Raw genomic sequence first — 16,810 nt, 5'->3', positions numbered from 1 at the left:
GAAAGAAAGCAGGCTGCTTTCAAGGTCTCTATTACTCTTGCACTGAAATTTTTGTGGATAAACTGGAGAACCCTTGTGAAATTCACCCCACTAATTTTATTTAACATAAATTCATTTTGAGTGACATTATATTCTTGCTACTTTTTCTGGGCTGTGGCTTTCATGGCGATCGATTGGCAGACCAAAGACAAGTATTCCAAATTCACTTCCAGGCAGTGAGTTGCATGGTGATAGACACGACAGAAAGCCAACTTCATTAGTTACTCCAGCTAATCTGGGGGAAGGATGCAGCAAAACCCACATAGAATCATGGAATGGTTAAAGCACAGGAGGAGGCCATTTGGCTCGTTGTGTCTGTGCCAGCTTTCTGCAAGAGTAATTCACCTAGTGTCCTCTCCAACCTTTTCCCTGTAATCCTGCACATTCTTCCTCTTCAGATAATGATCCAATTCTCCTTTGAAAGTCATGATTGAATCTACCTTCACCACACTCTCAGGCAGTGCATTCCAGATCCTATCCTTACTGCATAAAAATGTTTTCCCTCATGTCACCATTGCTTCTTTTGCCAATCATCTTAAATCGGTGTCCTCTGGTTCTCAATCCATCCATCAATGGAAATAATTTCTCCCTATTTACTCTATCCAAAGCACTCATGATTTTAAAGACCTCTATCAAATCTCCTCTCAACCTTCTCTTCTCCAAGGAGAACAACCCAGCTTCTCCAATCTATCTATGTACTGAAGTTCCTCACCCCTAGAACCATTCATCTGAATCTTTTCTGCATCCTTTCTAATGCTTTCATAACAGTATGGTTTAACAAAAAAAGAGTCCTCAATAGCAATAAAAGTATATTAACATCCTTCACCCAAAAACTTAAAGGCGTATCACCATGATCATCTTTGAGACACGATAGCCTAAAGATTTGCTCACAGATGCTTGTCAATCCCTACTCCTGAACTGGGTTGTCCATGTAACAGATATTGAACGCCATTTAAGTGAGACCAGCAAGCTGCAGAAACCTGCTGGGCATATCTAGGTAACTCACCTGCGAAGAGGCATTCAATTTCAGGTTGCTGCATCGGTGGCAGCGGATTCAGTTAACTGCTTAAAAGGGAGCCCAAGATGATTGGTATGGAAGCAACCAGGAAAGGGGAGTGTGATTGGAAAGTGCACAATCAGGAGAAGGTGGTGGGTGGGGCGACAGGGGAATGGTAGCCACCAGTGACCTGTGATTTTGATGTAGAATCTCCTAGTTCCACATTAGGATTTCTTTTTTGATATAAATGTACCTTTTTGGTGGCAGCTCCAGTGATTAGGCCGCATATAAACCCCATTTTCCTTGGTGCAGCTGGCCACTTATTTGCATATGCAAAGACTTTAACACTGTTTCAGGTGCAGACCTTGGATGCATATTTTTTTGCCTATACCACTGTACTTCTAGTTTGTTAAAAGTACTTGCTTTCTGTCTTCCATATTGGAAGCTTAAGTGCCAGTTTAGCTCCTAAAGGCTGGATGTGGCATCATCAAATTTCTAGGCCAATAACAATTTTAAAGGGCACTATTAATCCAAAAAAGTAGCTCATGGGCCAGTGGACAGGAAGAATCTGTCATGTCCTTTGATTGCATCAAAGCAGATCATTTACACTGGTGCAGAAGGGGAAAGCCTACTTTGATAGCACTGCTTGTAAAGCAGTTTTGGTGGGAGGAAAATGTCTTGTTTAAATAATTGTATATCAATAACACTGCCCATTATTGGCACAGCTTAGTTATGCACCCAATTACTCGAAGAGTTCTCTGTCGTGTGCTACCAAAAAGTGACTTTGAAACAAGTTAGATCATTCTCAAAGGAAAGGAGGGGAAATCACAGAGGAATTTGCCACAGATTGAAGGAGGGCAGCATTAACAAGCCTGAGAAAGTTACTTGTTTGCCACCATCGCTAGGAAATGTTGTTTAGCCAAGGCACACCTAGAGAAACCCGATTACTTCATCAATATTAAACATTCAACATGCTTTCCTAGCAGAACAATTCCACCCCAGTTGTAAATGAATTACCACAGTTTTATCATTGAGAATGATTCTGTTCCTGAAGGAAACTCAATTTATTAAAAAGAGGCTTTCATGCATGGTGGAATGATTTTACAAAGCTGCAACATGTACTTGCAGAACACAAGAGTTATTGTTCATGGCTCACTGCATATTTTTATTACAGGGTTCCAATATCTGTTTCCCTTATCTGATGCAGGATGCATTCCAAGGGGTACTGTATTACAGTCACATTGTACAACATCCCATTTAACCTCAGCTGGCCTCTATAATGTGACTGACATTTTTTGAAAATTGTTATTTTACAGTTTCATAGTCTTAAGAAATAAAATAGAGCATGAACATATACCACCAATTAATGCTCCTATTCACTCTGTATACATTAAGCACCATCAGTATCAATTGTGCAGTAAATGGTATAGTAAAGATGGTAATTAAACCCTTGCAGCTAATTTTATCTATGTCTGAAATATATTATGCCTACCTTGGTGTATGGCTGTTAAGTAGGCTTTTTTGCATCCATCTGCACATGGCCGAATAGTTAAGATATAAGAAGGGAATCACAAACCAAGGTTTTAAATTTAGGTAAGGCACTGTTCAAATGGATGAAAGTTGAATTCACTGGGAAAATCTAAATTGAATTGTTATTGGGTAAACCTACAGACAAACAATGGGAAGTATTCAAATAATAATGTCGTACAATATTAACCCAGTGAATTCCCCGAAAAGGAAAAGGTTTGACTTGTAGAGTTAAGTAACAATGGTGAATAAATGAACTAAGAGATAATATCAAACTGAAAGAAAAGGCATACACAAATGCAAGGAAAACTTGAAATCCAGTATACAGCGAGGGCTAAAATAAAGTAAGAGAGGGACAGAAAGAAATTAGTGAGATAGAAAGAAAATATGAAAAATATATTTGCAAGGGATAAAGCTAAAAGAGCAAATTTTAATAAATATATTAAGAGGAAAGTAGTAAAAGGGAATGTGGACCAATTAAAGTCAGATACAGGCAAGTCTCCATTGGATAATAAAGAAATGGCAGATGTGCTCGGTGCATATGTTGGCCTTGTTGGAGGGTGCAGGGGAGCATCATGGCATGGCAGGTCCAACAAAGGTCCAACAGATTTTAGCAACAGCACCTTGTTATAATAATTTTCTTCAATTCCTACCCAGCAGCTGACCAAATTGACTGTGGGAGGCCGATATAAACACGTTAATGAAGTGTCCCACCACTTAATGACAATCAGACAAAATGAAACCCAATGCCATAAACATAGCAACAGACGTGTACGCAGCTGGGGATACATTCCCTAGTTTTTAATTTTTAAATCCCTGAACTCTCTTCTGCTCTTTGTGGGAGGTTAATATAGGCCTTTGAATCCACTTTGAAAGTAGAGGAAGAGGGCAACACATCAGTGGTAAAAGGGAATCTAAAAGAAAGTCATGGGAGGATCTTAACAGTTTTAATTAAAGTTAAAAAAAAGGCAAGAAAGAAAATAATGGGGCTTGAGAGAGAAAAAATCTCCAGGTTTCCACCATGGAAGATTAAACGAAATAGGTGAGAAACTGCAGCTATGTTAGTCATAATTTTCCAAAGCTCTCTAGATTCAAGATTTGGATTTAAAAATTGTAAATATCTCTCCATTATTGTAGAAGGGAGGAAGGAATGGGGTGGGGCAGGGGGGTTAGACATTTGGGTGTGATCTGAAGGTGGGTTTTTTTGGCCAGAACTGGAGAAAGTTTTCAGGCCATGATCAAAGAAGGAGGGAATCTGGGCCACTAGAGGCCTAAGGCCTCCTGCTCCTGCTCTCTTCTTGCCCATAAACAAAAACAACATGAAATTTATCAAAATAATCTGCTCGGCCTCTTCTTGTCCACAGTCTGGCTCCCAATAGGTCTGGCCTGATAAGGAAGCTTTCATTGGTCCTCCGCTTAGGCTTTCAAATAAATTGCAGGTCAGATCCCAATGATATTATCAGATCCAATCCATATAGTTAGCAAAGGACTTTGCATCCTTTCTGTTGATGTCCCAGTGCTCAAAAGAGCAAGTTAAGACTGGAACACAGCAGAAAGACAGCAGAATCAGAAGAGGCAAGCAACCAGCCTCATTTTAACAGCCCAGACAGGATGAGTTAAATTTGGAGCCAAAGTGGCTGAGCACTTGCATAAGTTTCATTTGATCAAAGAGAGTCAGTATGGATTTGTGAAGGACAGGACACGGTTGGCTAAACTTGTCAAATTTTATGAGGCGGCTTCCATCATGCTGGATAGGAGAATGTACATCAATGATGTGTAAATGGACTTCTAAAAGGCACTTTAAAAGGCTGTGCACTAGGGATTGTTAGCAAAAACGAGGGCCTACTGAATTGGAAATAACCTTACAATATGAGTTGGTAAATTTGTTGGAAGGTAGGAGGCAGAGCACAGGGATAAAGAGAATGTTCCCAGCCTTTCATCATATATGTTAATCACCTGGATGAAGGAATAGAGAGTTGTAAACCCAGGTTTGCAGATGACAATACCTTTGGGGGTACAGCAAGTTGTGCAGAAAGTTAGCAAAACTATGGCAGTTGAAGTTCAATGTGGGGAAATGTACGGTCATTCAATTTTGCTGTGAGAAAGGTAAAGCAAAATATCATCTTTTTTGTGATAGAATAGGGGTGGTGGAGCAGAAAAGGGATTTGGGAGTCCAAATGAACAAATCACTGAAGCTAATACATAGGTACAAAAGTGATCAAAAAGATTACAGGAATACTGGTCTTTATCTCAAAAAGGGTTAAAATACAAAAGTGAGGGAGTCTTGTTTCAGTTTCACACAGCCTTGCTCAGAATCCATCTGGAAAACTGTGCTTAATTTTTGGCACTGAAGCTCAGGAAAGGTATTTGGCCTTGGGTGGGATAGGGCACAGAGTCACCAGTATAATACCAGGGCTTAAAGGATTAAATTATGAGGGTAAATTGCATAAACTTGGCTTGTATTCCTTTGTATATAGAATATTGAGGGGTGATTAAATTGGGACATGTAAATGATAAAGGGATTTGATAAGGTAGATGCAGCGAAATCACGTCTTTTTGGGCAATCCAGAGCAAGGCAGCAAAATGTTAAAATTAGAGCTAGGCCATTCAGTGAAATGAGAAAATATTTTTTCCACACAAAAGCTACTACAAATTTGGAATGTTTCCCTTAAAAGGCTGTGAATGCTGGATCAACTGAAATTTGCAAGGCTGAGAGCAGAATTTTGGGTGCTCGCTGGCGTCAGGTGTATTTGGTGGCCTGAGCGGACAATATGGTGAGAAGGCCAAAAGTCGGTTTCACAATGTCATGAAACCAGTTTGCAATCGTCCATTCCACCCGTCAATGGCGGGCCGCGTTTCCTGCCGTCAGACATTGAGAACCTCATTGTAATACACCTGCATATCATTATAAACCCAGCTCATCGAAACCATCCCCCCATGCTGGATTATCCGAGCATGTCAGCATGTGTTTCACAACAGCATATATAAGGCATGCACTTTGAGAGGAACTCAGAGGTGAGTGCACAATAATGTTGTGCAGCGTTCGCCAGAGTCACCTGTTGGACTTCAAGGTCAAGGTGAGTTGGGGGGGGCAAGGGCTGCACTGCGGTTAAGGAGGGTTTGTGGGGGGAAAAGGGTGCACTGTGGTTGAAGGTAGTCCACAAGCACCTGCGGGGTGGGGGGAGGGAAGCAGCACGCACTAAGGAAACCTTGTATAAAGTGACCATTCCTCCACAGCTGCGACAGAATCACATTGACATTCTTGGAGTCAGGCCTCTGGCTTACCTGCCCACACGAGCAACACAGAGGCATGAAAGTGCCACCAAATACTCCTGAACTTTTCATCCCTCAGACACAGACTGCAAACTAGTGAGCACTTTAGTGGACTGCAGAACAGTTGGATGACTGGGCATGTTATACAATCTTCTTGTAAAAGCTGGCCATGGAGCAGTCACTGGTAGAGGTGATCACAGTCCCTTGCAATGTCATCATTCTGGTTTGGACCAGTCTCCCTGATGGTTCAAGTTAACAGCACAGCCTTGCAGTGCAGGTTAGGAGAATATCTGTGCCTGAGCTGAGTGTACAGCATGCAGGTCAGTGGGCGATGCTACCGCCAATCAGTCAGGTGGACTTGGGTGGTGGTGGGTGGGGTTTCGGGCAGCCATGCAGCGTGCTAAATGCTGGTCATCCAAGTAGTGGCCAGCACTCTCCGGCATGCATGAAGGGGCATTCAGGCTTAACCAAGAGATGTTCTTAGTACACCCAGACTAACCCACGTACCTCTCTCTTTCATCCTGCAGGAGGAGTACGCCAGGAGCATGGAGCCTGGTGAGCTAGCTGTATGCCTCATGGCGTACAGAATTTGGAGATGAAAGAGAACAGAGTGACAGAGGCACCTGGTTGTGCAGAGGGATGAGCAACAACCTCAAGAAGAATGGGCGGCTGGGGCTCCCGTACACGCTGCTGAAGAGCCACAATGAGCCATCACTGGTCAGTGTCTAGCTAGACCCAGGATCTATAGATGCTGCCTTTAACTCCTGCAGATGACCGAGAACCAGTGTCACTGAAGACTGTGTATGTCCAGGGAACTGGATGGTCACATTTGCCACCTGCTACAGGACTTGGTGCCATGGGGACCTGAAGGGCATCCACTGCCAGTGGCCATGAAAGTGACTGTGGCGCTCAATTTTTACCCCAGTGGCTCCTTTCAGGGCTCCACAAGTGACCTCTGTAAGATCTCACAAGCCCCCACCCACATATGCATCATGAGGTCACAGACGCCATCTTCGCGAAGACGCACAAATTTGTGCATTTCGCCCGGGACCAGGAAAGCCAGGATTCTAGAGCACTGGGATTTGCCCAGATCTCAGGTTTCCCACAGGTGCGGGGTGCCATTGACTGCACTCATGTGGCATTCAGATCTCCATGGCAACAAGTGGTAAACTATGTTAACTGCAAGGGCTTCCACTCGCTGAATGTTCAGCTGGTGTGCGACCACCACAAGCACATCCTGCACAATTCCCAGGGAGTCTCCATGACTCCTACATTCTCAGTAGGTCTCAGTTCCCTGACATCTTCCAGGGTCCACAGAAGCTGCAGGGATGGCTCCTCGGGGACAAGGGCTACCTGCAGAGGACGTGGTTGATGCCGCCGGTGCGGTGACCTCAGACTGCAGCAGAGCGAAGGTATAATGAGGCTCATGTTACAACTCGCAACTTGGTGGAGCAAACCATCAGGATGCTGAAAAATGAGGTTCTGGTGCCTGGACCAGTCGATGGAGACCTGCAATATAGTCCACAGAAGGTGTCATGCATCATCATCGCCTGCTGTGACCTTTACAACATGGCACTGCAACGGTGAGAGGAGCTGGCTGAGGAGGAGATGGAGGAGCTGGAGGTCTCCTCTGATGAGGAGGACGTCAATGGTGATGAGGGGAAGGAGGTCCTCGAAGATGAGGATAACGGAGGTGAGGCCCTCGCTATGGCCAGACGAGGCAGGCGTGCTCAGGAGGCCCTCATAGCTGCTAGATTTGTGGAGGATGATGACGACATGCAGTGAGGAGACACCATAGATCCTCACATCGCATCTGTGACTGTTTGCCTCTAGTCTGGCCAATGGCAGCGTAGATACTCTCTATGATAAGGCTCCTGTCATGAAGACGGAATGGAGGCCCTAATAGTCACTCGATTCCAGGAGGATGATGACAACATGCAGTGAGGACACTCTATAGATCTTCACATAGCCTCTGTGAACATCTGACTCCTGTCTAGCCGAGTGCAGCTTGCTTACGCTCTGTGATTAGGGTCATAACATGCAAACGCAGCCATGAAACTTTAAATGCACCTGATCCTTTGTCAGCCTTCAGCACCTGACCCTTTCAGGAGCACAGTGTCACTGGTCACAGATGCTGATGAGATGGGGGCCAGCCCCACCTTAAAGTTGCTGAGAGCACACAGAGAGAATGAGAGAACTCTGTGACGCCTGCCCACTACATTATGGCAACAATGACAAGCACCATTGAGGTGCACGTATCACTAATGTGTCCGGAGAGTGTGAGGCCGGACCATCACTTTGGTCTGATGGCTGCACAAAACACAGGGAAGAGGACCTGGACTGAGACACCTGCCTTTATCTTGTGCAGAAACCAAGGTTTCACATCTGAGTGACATGAACACCGTTCACCAGGACAAACAGCTATAGGCAGAGAAATGTTCTTGGGGGTTCACTTACAGTAGTGAACACTCGTACAAGTGATTAACACACTTGCCCACGCAGTGAAACTACATCTTCTAAACATTCCTAACTCTGCCACGACGTCTTGGTGCTCCTCGGACATCCACAGCGAAGGTGGAGTCAACCTTCTGACTGCTGTATCCTGTCTGTGATGACCTTGGCGGGCGTCCTCTGGAGGGCTGAGACCTGGAGGGCTCCGGCCTGCTTTCAGGGTCCTGCAGTGTGGCAGTAGCAGCATCCTCGGCCTATGAAGCTGGAGCTGCTGGGGTCACAGGAGGAGGAGATGGGGTGTTGAGCTCCTAGTCCTCCTGCCTATGGGTGCCTGGCAGACCCTGACTGACTCCTTGAGGAGAAGGGAAAGCTGGAGTGAGATTGAGCTACCCCACAGCCCTCTGGCTTTAACACTGTTGGAGGCCAACTATGGTGTCAGCGATGGAGTTCAGCCCGCGCAGCAGTGCAGGACCGATGTCCTGGACCAAGGTCCCAATGCCAGCTGCCATCTGCCAGTATTGACCTCGGTGCATTGCAATGTCAGCGCAATCAACTCAGCCTGAAGGTGGATGGACTTGTCCGTTGTGCCTTGCATTCTGAGGAGTGCTGCGGACATCCCTTCCTGATGTTCCTGAGCCTGCCTTTGCAGCTCCAGCAACTGAGGTATGGCCAACTCCAGAGGCTCCACATCTGACACTGATTCAGCAGATTTCTGGCCTCCAGCAGTCCTCCGAGTGCCAGAGATCTGGGATGTCCCTTCCGCCACCTGCTTTGGATCAGACAGTGCAATGTGCTCACCGGATTGTGACCCCGAGGCTACGCTAAAGCATAGGATGCCCTGAGGTGTGTGTTTCTGTGCTAGTGGAGGGTGTGGGTGAGCGTTGTGAAGGGTCTTCAATGAAGGTGCCTTCAGATTCCTCTTCAACGGTTCCTTTGGGGCTTGACTGGAGAACCTGGGTTGTGGACTCCGTCAACTGTCTCCCAAATGTGCTTGCGAAGGCAAGGAGAGATAATTACTGCATGGCAGGGGACTGCAGAACAGGGGAAGTCACTCACAGCATGGCTGTCTGATGGATGTTGCACTGCTGAATCCTCACTTGGTAGAGCACTGCTGACTTCACCATCAGCACAGAAACGGTCCAGATCCTCGCCGGCCAGCTGGATGGCTGTTTTCAAAATCCGCTTGATTTCAGACATCCCCCCACCAGTCTGCGACCTCTCCCTCTTGTTGTGTGCCAGCTTGTCCTGCATGAATACAGATGGGGCGACTGTAAGCAGGATGCCTGCCAGATGATAAGTATGTGTGGCATGTGTGGATGGTGACTGATGCCCTTGACGGGTTGAGGACATGATCCACAGGGCACATGAAGGTGTGTGTGAGAGAGTTAATGGCGATGTCCCTTGAACTGGCAGTGAGTGAGATCCCTGTGGATATGTGATGGGCTTGTGAGTGGCTGTGTTGAGAGTGATGGGAAGAGTGGCTTACTCTGGCAGAACAGAGGAGAACACTCATCCTATTTCGGCAATAGGTGGCTACCCTCTTTTGCAGGGCGTTGGCACTGACCACCGCTGCCATCGCCTCCCAAGCCGGATTGGTGATGTTGCTGGCACTCCTTCGGCCAGAGCAGGAGTAGAAGATATCATGGCGGGCCTCCACGGCATCCAAAAGGTGCTCAAGGGATGTGTCATTAAACAGGGGCTGCAGTCTTCTTGCCTTTTGGGACCATGTCTTCTGTGCAGCAGCTGTGGGCTGGAAGTATGTCTGCATCTGCACTTTAATTATGGCACTCGGCATGATGAAGCAGCAAGGTGATGGCTTAGCGGGCGATTGACAGCCCGCCCACCATCGAAACAGCTTGTTGACCAGGAATACATGATTAATGAGACAGGATTGCGATGATACAGTGCGAAAACCCACCATTGTGGCTGGCGGAAAAATGTTCTTTTTCCTGCCCACTAGCACTTAGTGCAAATCTGGGATTGATGGATTTTTGTTGAGTTAGGGTATCAAGGGATATGGAAAAGTCAGATTAATGAAATTGAGGTACAGATCAGCCATGATTTAACTGAATGATGGAACACGGTCCAGCTTCTAAATGGCATTATTCTGTTCCTATGTTTTTCCTCTTGAATAAAATGAACAAAAGCGAAGAAAAAACACTTCATTTCTTAACCCCTGGGTTTTGAGCCTAATTCACCTCCTGTTGTTCCTGCTAACATACCAGCAGCAGTTCAAGTAAATAATTACTAGGTTACAATCCATGATCATTACCATTTCCAAGTGATTATTCACAGCTTTAACTGAAGAAAGGAGTAAGATGATGATTCTGTATATGGGCTCAAATAGCAGGTTGAGTTCAGCAGGTTGAATGGTTTATTCTCATTGAAAGTCCCAGATGCAATGAAACTGTAAACCAACTGTCATGTTTATCCATGATAGCCTAATTGTGGAAGAGGTACAGCTATTAGTAGAAATAACCATTGTGTGTTTTCACTTGGATGAAAGCTTCAATTAAGAACATAAGAAATGGGAACAGAAGTAGACCAGTCAATAAGATCATGCCTGATCTTTGACCTCAATTCCACTTTCCCACCCAATCCACTGGAGTACAAAATCTAGATATCGCAACCTTGGATATACTCAACAACTGAGCATCCACAGTCCTCTGGGGTAGAGGATTTCAAAGATTCACATCCCTCTAAATGAATCAGTTCCTAACTTCAGTCCTAAATGGCTGACCTCAGAGATTTTTTATTATTCATTCACAGAATGTGGGCTTCATTGGCTGGGCCAGCATTTATTGACTATCCCTAGTTTGCCTTGAGAAGGTGGTGGTGAGCTGCCTTCTTAAACCACTGCAGTCCATGCAGTGCTGTTAGGAGGGGAGTTCCAGGATTTTTACCCAGCGACAGTGAAGGAACGGTGATATATTTCCAAATCAGGATGGTGAGTGACTTGGAGGGGAACTTCCAGGTGATGGTGTTCCCATCTATCTGCTGCCCTTGTCCTTCTAGATGATAGTGGTCGTGGGCTTGGAAGTTGCTGTCTAAGGAACCTTGGTGAATTCCTATAGTGCATCTTGTAGATGGTACACACTGCTGTTACTATGCATCGGTGGTGGAGGGAGTGAATATTTGTGGGTGTGGTGCCAATCAAGCGGGTTGCTTTGTCCTGGACAGTGTCAAGCTTCTTGAGTGTTGTGGGAGCTGCACTCATCCAGGCAAGTGGGGAGTATTCCATCACAATCCTGACTTGTGCCTTGTAGATGGTGGATAGGCTTTAGGGAGTGAGGAGGTGAGTTACTCATCGCAAGATTCCTAGCACCTGACCTACTCTTGTAGCCACAGTATTTATATGGCTAGTCCAGTTCAGTTTCTGGTCAATGGTAACGCCCAGGATGTTGATAGTGGGGGATTCAGTGATGGTAATGCCATCTCCAACAAGAGAGGATCACCCCTTGACGTCAAGGAGCGATCCTCTCTTGTTGGAGATGGTCATTGCCTGGCACTTGTGTGGAACAAATGTTACTTGCCATTTGTCAGCCAAAGCCTGGATATTGTCCAGGTCTTGCTGCATTTGGACATGGACTGCTTCAGCATCTGAGGTGTCGCGAATGGTGCTGAACATTGTGCAATCATCAGCGAGCATCCCCGCTTCTGACCTCATGATGGAAGGAAAGTCATTCATGAAGCAGCTGGAGACGGTTGGGCCTAGGACACTACCCTGGTGAACCCCTGCAGTAATGTCGTGGAGCTGAGATGACTGACCTCCAACAACCACAGCGATGTTCCTTTGTGCTAGGTATGACTCCAACCAGTGGAGAGTTTCCCCCTGATTCCCATTAACTCCAGTTTTGCTAGGGCTCCTTGATGCCACACTTGATCAAATGCAGCCTTGATGTCAAGGACAGTCACTCTCACCTCACCTCGGAAGTTCAGCTCTTTTGTCCATGTTTGAACCAAGACTGTAATGAGGTCAGGATCTGAGTGGCCCTGGCAGAACCCAAACTGGGTGTCAGTGAGCAGATTATTTCTAAGCAAGTGTCACTTGATCGCACTGTTGATGACCCCCTTCGATTACTTTACTGATGACCGAGAGTAGACTGATGGGGTGGTAAGTGGCTGGTTGAATTTGTCCTGCTTTTTGTATGTAGGACACACCTGGGCAATTTTCCACATTGCCAGGTAGATGCCAGTGCTGTAGCTGTACTGGAACAGCTTGGCTAGGGGCACGGCAAGTTCTGGAGCACAAGTCTTCAGTACTATTGCTGGAATATTGTCAGGACCCATAGCTTTTGCAGTATCCAGTGCCTTCAGCCGTTTCTTGAAATCACATGGAGTGAATGGAATTGGCTGGGGACCTCCGGAGAAGGCCAAGATGGATCATCCACTCAGCACTTCTGGTTGAAGATTGTAGCAAATGCTTCAGCCTTATCTTTCGCACTGACATGCTGGGCTCCCTCATCATTGAGGATGGGGATATTTGTGGAGCCTCATCCTCCAGTGAGTTGTTTAATTATCCACCACCATTCAAGACTGGATTTAGCAGGGCTGAAGAGCTTAGATCCAATCGTTGGTTGTGGGATCACTTAGCTCTGCTAATCACTTGCTGCTTATGCTGTTTGGCACGCAAGTAGTCCTATGTTATAGCTTCACCAGGTTGACACCTCATTTTTAGGTATGCCTGGTGCTGCTCCTGGCATGCCCTCCTGCACTCTTCATTGAACCAGGGTTGAACCCCTGGCTTGATGGTAATGGTAGAGTGGGGGATATACCAAGCCATGATGTTACAGATTGTGCTCGAGTTCAGTTCTGCTGCTGTTGATGGCCCACAGCGCCTCATGGATGCCCAGCCTTGAGTTACTAGATCTGTTCAAAATCTATCCCATTCAGCACAGTAGTAATGCTCACAACACGATGGAGGGTATCCTCAACGTGAAGGCGAAACTTTGTCTCCACAACGATTGTGCGTGGTCACTCCTACCTATACTGTCATGGACAGATGCATCTGCAGCAGGCAGATCGGTGACGATGAGGTCACGTATGCTTTTCCCTCTTGTTGGTTCCCTCACCATCTGCCACAGACCCAGTCTAGCAGCTATGTCCTTTCAGACTTGGCCAGCACAGTCAGTAGTGGCACTACCGAGCCACTCTTGGTGAAGGACATTGAAGTCACCCACCCAGAGTACATTCTGTCCCCTTGTCAACCTCAGTGCTTCCTCCAAGTGGTGTTCAACATGGAGAAGCACTGATTCATCAGCTGAGGGAGGGCGGTACATGGTAATCAGCAGGAGTTTTCCTTGCCCATGTTTGACCTGGTGCCATGAGACTCCATGGGGTCCAGAGTCAATGTTGAGGACTCCCATGGCAAATCCCTCCCGACCGTATACCACTGTGCCACCACCTCTGCTGGGTCAGCCCTGCTGGTCGGACAGGACATACCCAGGGATGGTGAAGATGGTGTCTGGGACATTATCTGTAAGGTATGATTCCGTGAAGAGGGCTATGTCAGGCTGTTGCTTGACTAGTCTGTGGGATAGCTCTCCCAATTTTTGCATTAGCCCACAAATGTTAGTAAGGAGGGCTTTGTAGGGCCGACAAGGTTGAGTTTGTCATTGTCATTTCTGGTGCCTAGGTCGATGCCGGGTGGTCAGTCCAGTTTCATTCCTTTTTGAGACTTTGTAGCGGTTACAATTATTCATCTTTTTTGCTCTTCCAAAGATTATTCTTTCTTTGCTAACATTAATTAAACAAGCCAGTAATTGTCACTGTCTATACATAAATATGAATGTGTACAAGATCTCAGGCCACAGTTGAAACATTGTATACAGTTTTGGCACCTCTATGACATGCAAGATATAAAAACGATGGAAAATGTGCAGGGTTACGTGCTTAGGATGTTACCAGAGATGAGGTAACAGCTATGACGAAAACCTTCAGAAGGGAGGTGACCAGCTCTGGATGGAGCAGTAGTAAGGACACAGGGGTGATAAGTGAGAGGGGTGCGGGAGTGGCACTATCAAGAGTGGGTGGGGGTCATGCAAGTGCATGACAGCAGCCTGGGTACTTATAATGTGGGGTCAGAAAGAGCACTGTAGAAAATAATGGATTTGTGACTGCAAGTGAGGCAAGTAAGGGGATCCACAGGGCAAGTGTGCGGAAGCCTCAACTTTTGCAATTGGCCAACAGGTTTGAGGTTCTTTTAGCTTATTTGGATGAGAGTGAGAGCTGCAGGGTGCATGAGCTGACTGACCATAGCGCCATGGTACAGGAAGCCATTCAAGTGGAGGGAACAAAAAGGAATGCAGTGGCAGTAGGAGACGGTATAGTGAGGGGAATTGACATTGTTCTCTGCAGCAAAGAGTGAGAGTCCAGATGACTGTCTTGCCTGACCAGTGCCAGGGTTCAGGACATCCACTCAGGTGTAGAGAGGAACTTGGGGTGGGAGGGGCAGGATCCAGTCATCATGGTCCATGTAGGTACCAACGACATAGACAAGACAAGGAGCGAGGTTCTCTATAGTCAGTATGACGAGCTAGACACCAAAACAAGAAGCAGGACCTCAAAGGTAATAATCTCTGGATTATTACCTGAGCCACGTGCAAATTGGTGTAGGGCAAATAAGATTAGAGAAATGAATGCGTGTCACAAAGACTGGTGTGGTAGGAGTTGGTTCCAGTTCGTGGGGCACTGGCACCAGTACTAGGGAAAGTGGGGGACCATTGGAGCGGTCTACACCTGAACTGTGCTTGGGCCAGCATTCTAGCGAACTGCATAACTAGGCAAGTAGAAGTGACTTTAAACTAAAAAGTGGGAGCAAGGGGTCAAATTTGGAAAGATGTGGTAAATCAAAGAGTAGAGAGATGGCAAGAGAGAAAGGTACTAATATGGGAAATAATAAATAGACCATGACAGGAAGGGATAGAGAGTACAAATCTAATAGTAAATCAGCAGATAAGGCTAGAGGTTACAAAAATAATAAAAGGAGAAAACTAAAGGCACTGTATCTGGATGCACATAGCATTCAAAATAAAACAGATGAACCGATAGCTCAAATAGAAATAGATAAGTACGATCTGATAGCCATTACAGAGATGTGGCTGCAACATGACATAGATTGGGACCTGAATATTGAAGGGTACATGACAGGGCAGGAAGATAGGAAAAGGGGGAGGGATGGGTCTGTTAAATAATGATGGTATTAACACAATACAAAGGGATGACCTAAGTTCGGGAAACCAAGATGTAAAAGCAGTTTGAGTAGAGATGAGGAATGAGAAAGGCATGAAGTCATTTGTGGGAGTGGTGTACAGGTCTCCTAACAGTAACCACATGGAAGAACAGAGTATAAAGGAAGAAATAATGGGAGCTTATCAGAAAGGTACAGCCATAATCATGGGGGATTTTAATCTGCATACAAACTGGAAAAATCAAATGGGCAAAGATAGCCTAGATGAGGAGTTCATAGAATATTTTCTGGATTCTTAAAACAGCATGTTCTGGAGCCAACCAGAGAGCAGGCTCTCCTAGGCCTGGTATTGTGCAACAAGATAGGATTAATTAATGGCCTCATAGTGAAGGCACCCATAGGTAGCAGCAGTCATAATATGATTGAATTTTATACTCAGTTTGAGGGAGAGAAGAGTGGGCCCAAGACTAGTATTTTAAACTTACATAAGGGAATTATGATGGCGTGAAAGTACAGCTAGCTAAAGTGAACTGGCAAATTAGGTTCAGGGATAGGTCAACAGAGATGCAGTGGCAGACATTTAAAGGGATATTTCAGAATACATAGAATAGATACATTCCATCAAGAAAGAAAAATTCCAAGGGGAGAGCCCTACCATCTGTGGTTAACGGAAAAAGTTAAAGATGGTATCAAACTTAAAGTAAAAGAATATAATTACACAAGGATGGGTGGCAGGTCAAAAGATTGGACAGAATTTATAGAAACAGCAAAGAGTGAATAAAAGATTAATAAGGAAGGGAATATTAGAGTATGGGAGAAAGCTAGCTAGAAATAGAAAAATAGATAGTAAAGAGTTTCTATAGATATTTGAAAAAGAAAGAGTTAATAAAGTGAGTGTTGGTCCTATAGAAAGTGGTCTGGGTAATTAATAATGGAAAATAAAGAAATGCAGATGAATTGAACAGGTATTTTGCATCGGTCTTGAGTGTAGCGGGTACAAGTAACATGCCAGAATTAACTATAAATCAGGAAATGGAAGGGAGGGAGGAACTCAAGAAAATTACAATCATCTGGGAGATGGTACTGAGCAAATTGTTGGAGTTGCGAGTTGACAAATCCCTGGGTCCTAATGGACTTCATCCTAGGTCCTTAAAAGAAGTAGCTTGTAAGATAGTTGATGCATTGGTTTTAATTTTCCAAAATTCCTTACATTCAGGGGAAGTTCCATTAGATTAGAAAACAGTGAATATATCTCCTTTATTCACAAAGGGATGGAGACAGAAACACAAGAAACTACAGTCCAGTTAGCTCAACATCTGTCATAGGGAAAATGT

At 45.4% G+C, this 16,810-nt stretch overlaps 1 protein-coding gene across 2 annotated transcripts in view; it reads right to left on the bottom strand.

Moving 5' to 3' along the window:
• eva1aa (eva-1 homolog A, regulator of programmed cell death a) overlaps positions 1-16,810 on the bottom strand; it is a 424,094-nt gene that overhangs the window by 303,679 nt on the left and 103,605 nt on the right. The gene's annotated exons all lie outside the window — the stretch shown is intronic.

Source organism: Cetorhinus maximus, chromosome 5, assembly GCF_964194155.1.
Source record: "Cetorhinus maximus chromosome 5, sCetMax3.hap1.1, whole genome shotgun sequence".
Taxonomy (NCBI): Eukaryota; Metazoa; Chordata; class Chondrichthyes; order Lamniformes; family Cetorhinidae; genus Cetorhinus; species Cetorhinus maximus.
The sequence above is the reverse complement of the archived record's forward strand: the minus strand, read 5'-3'. Positions and strand labels throughout refer to the sequence as shown.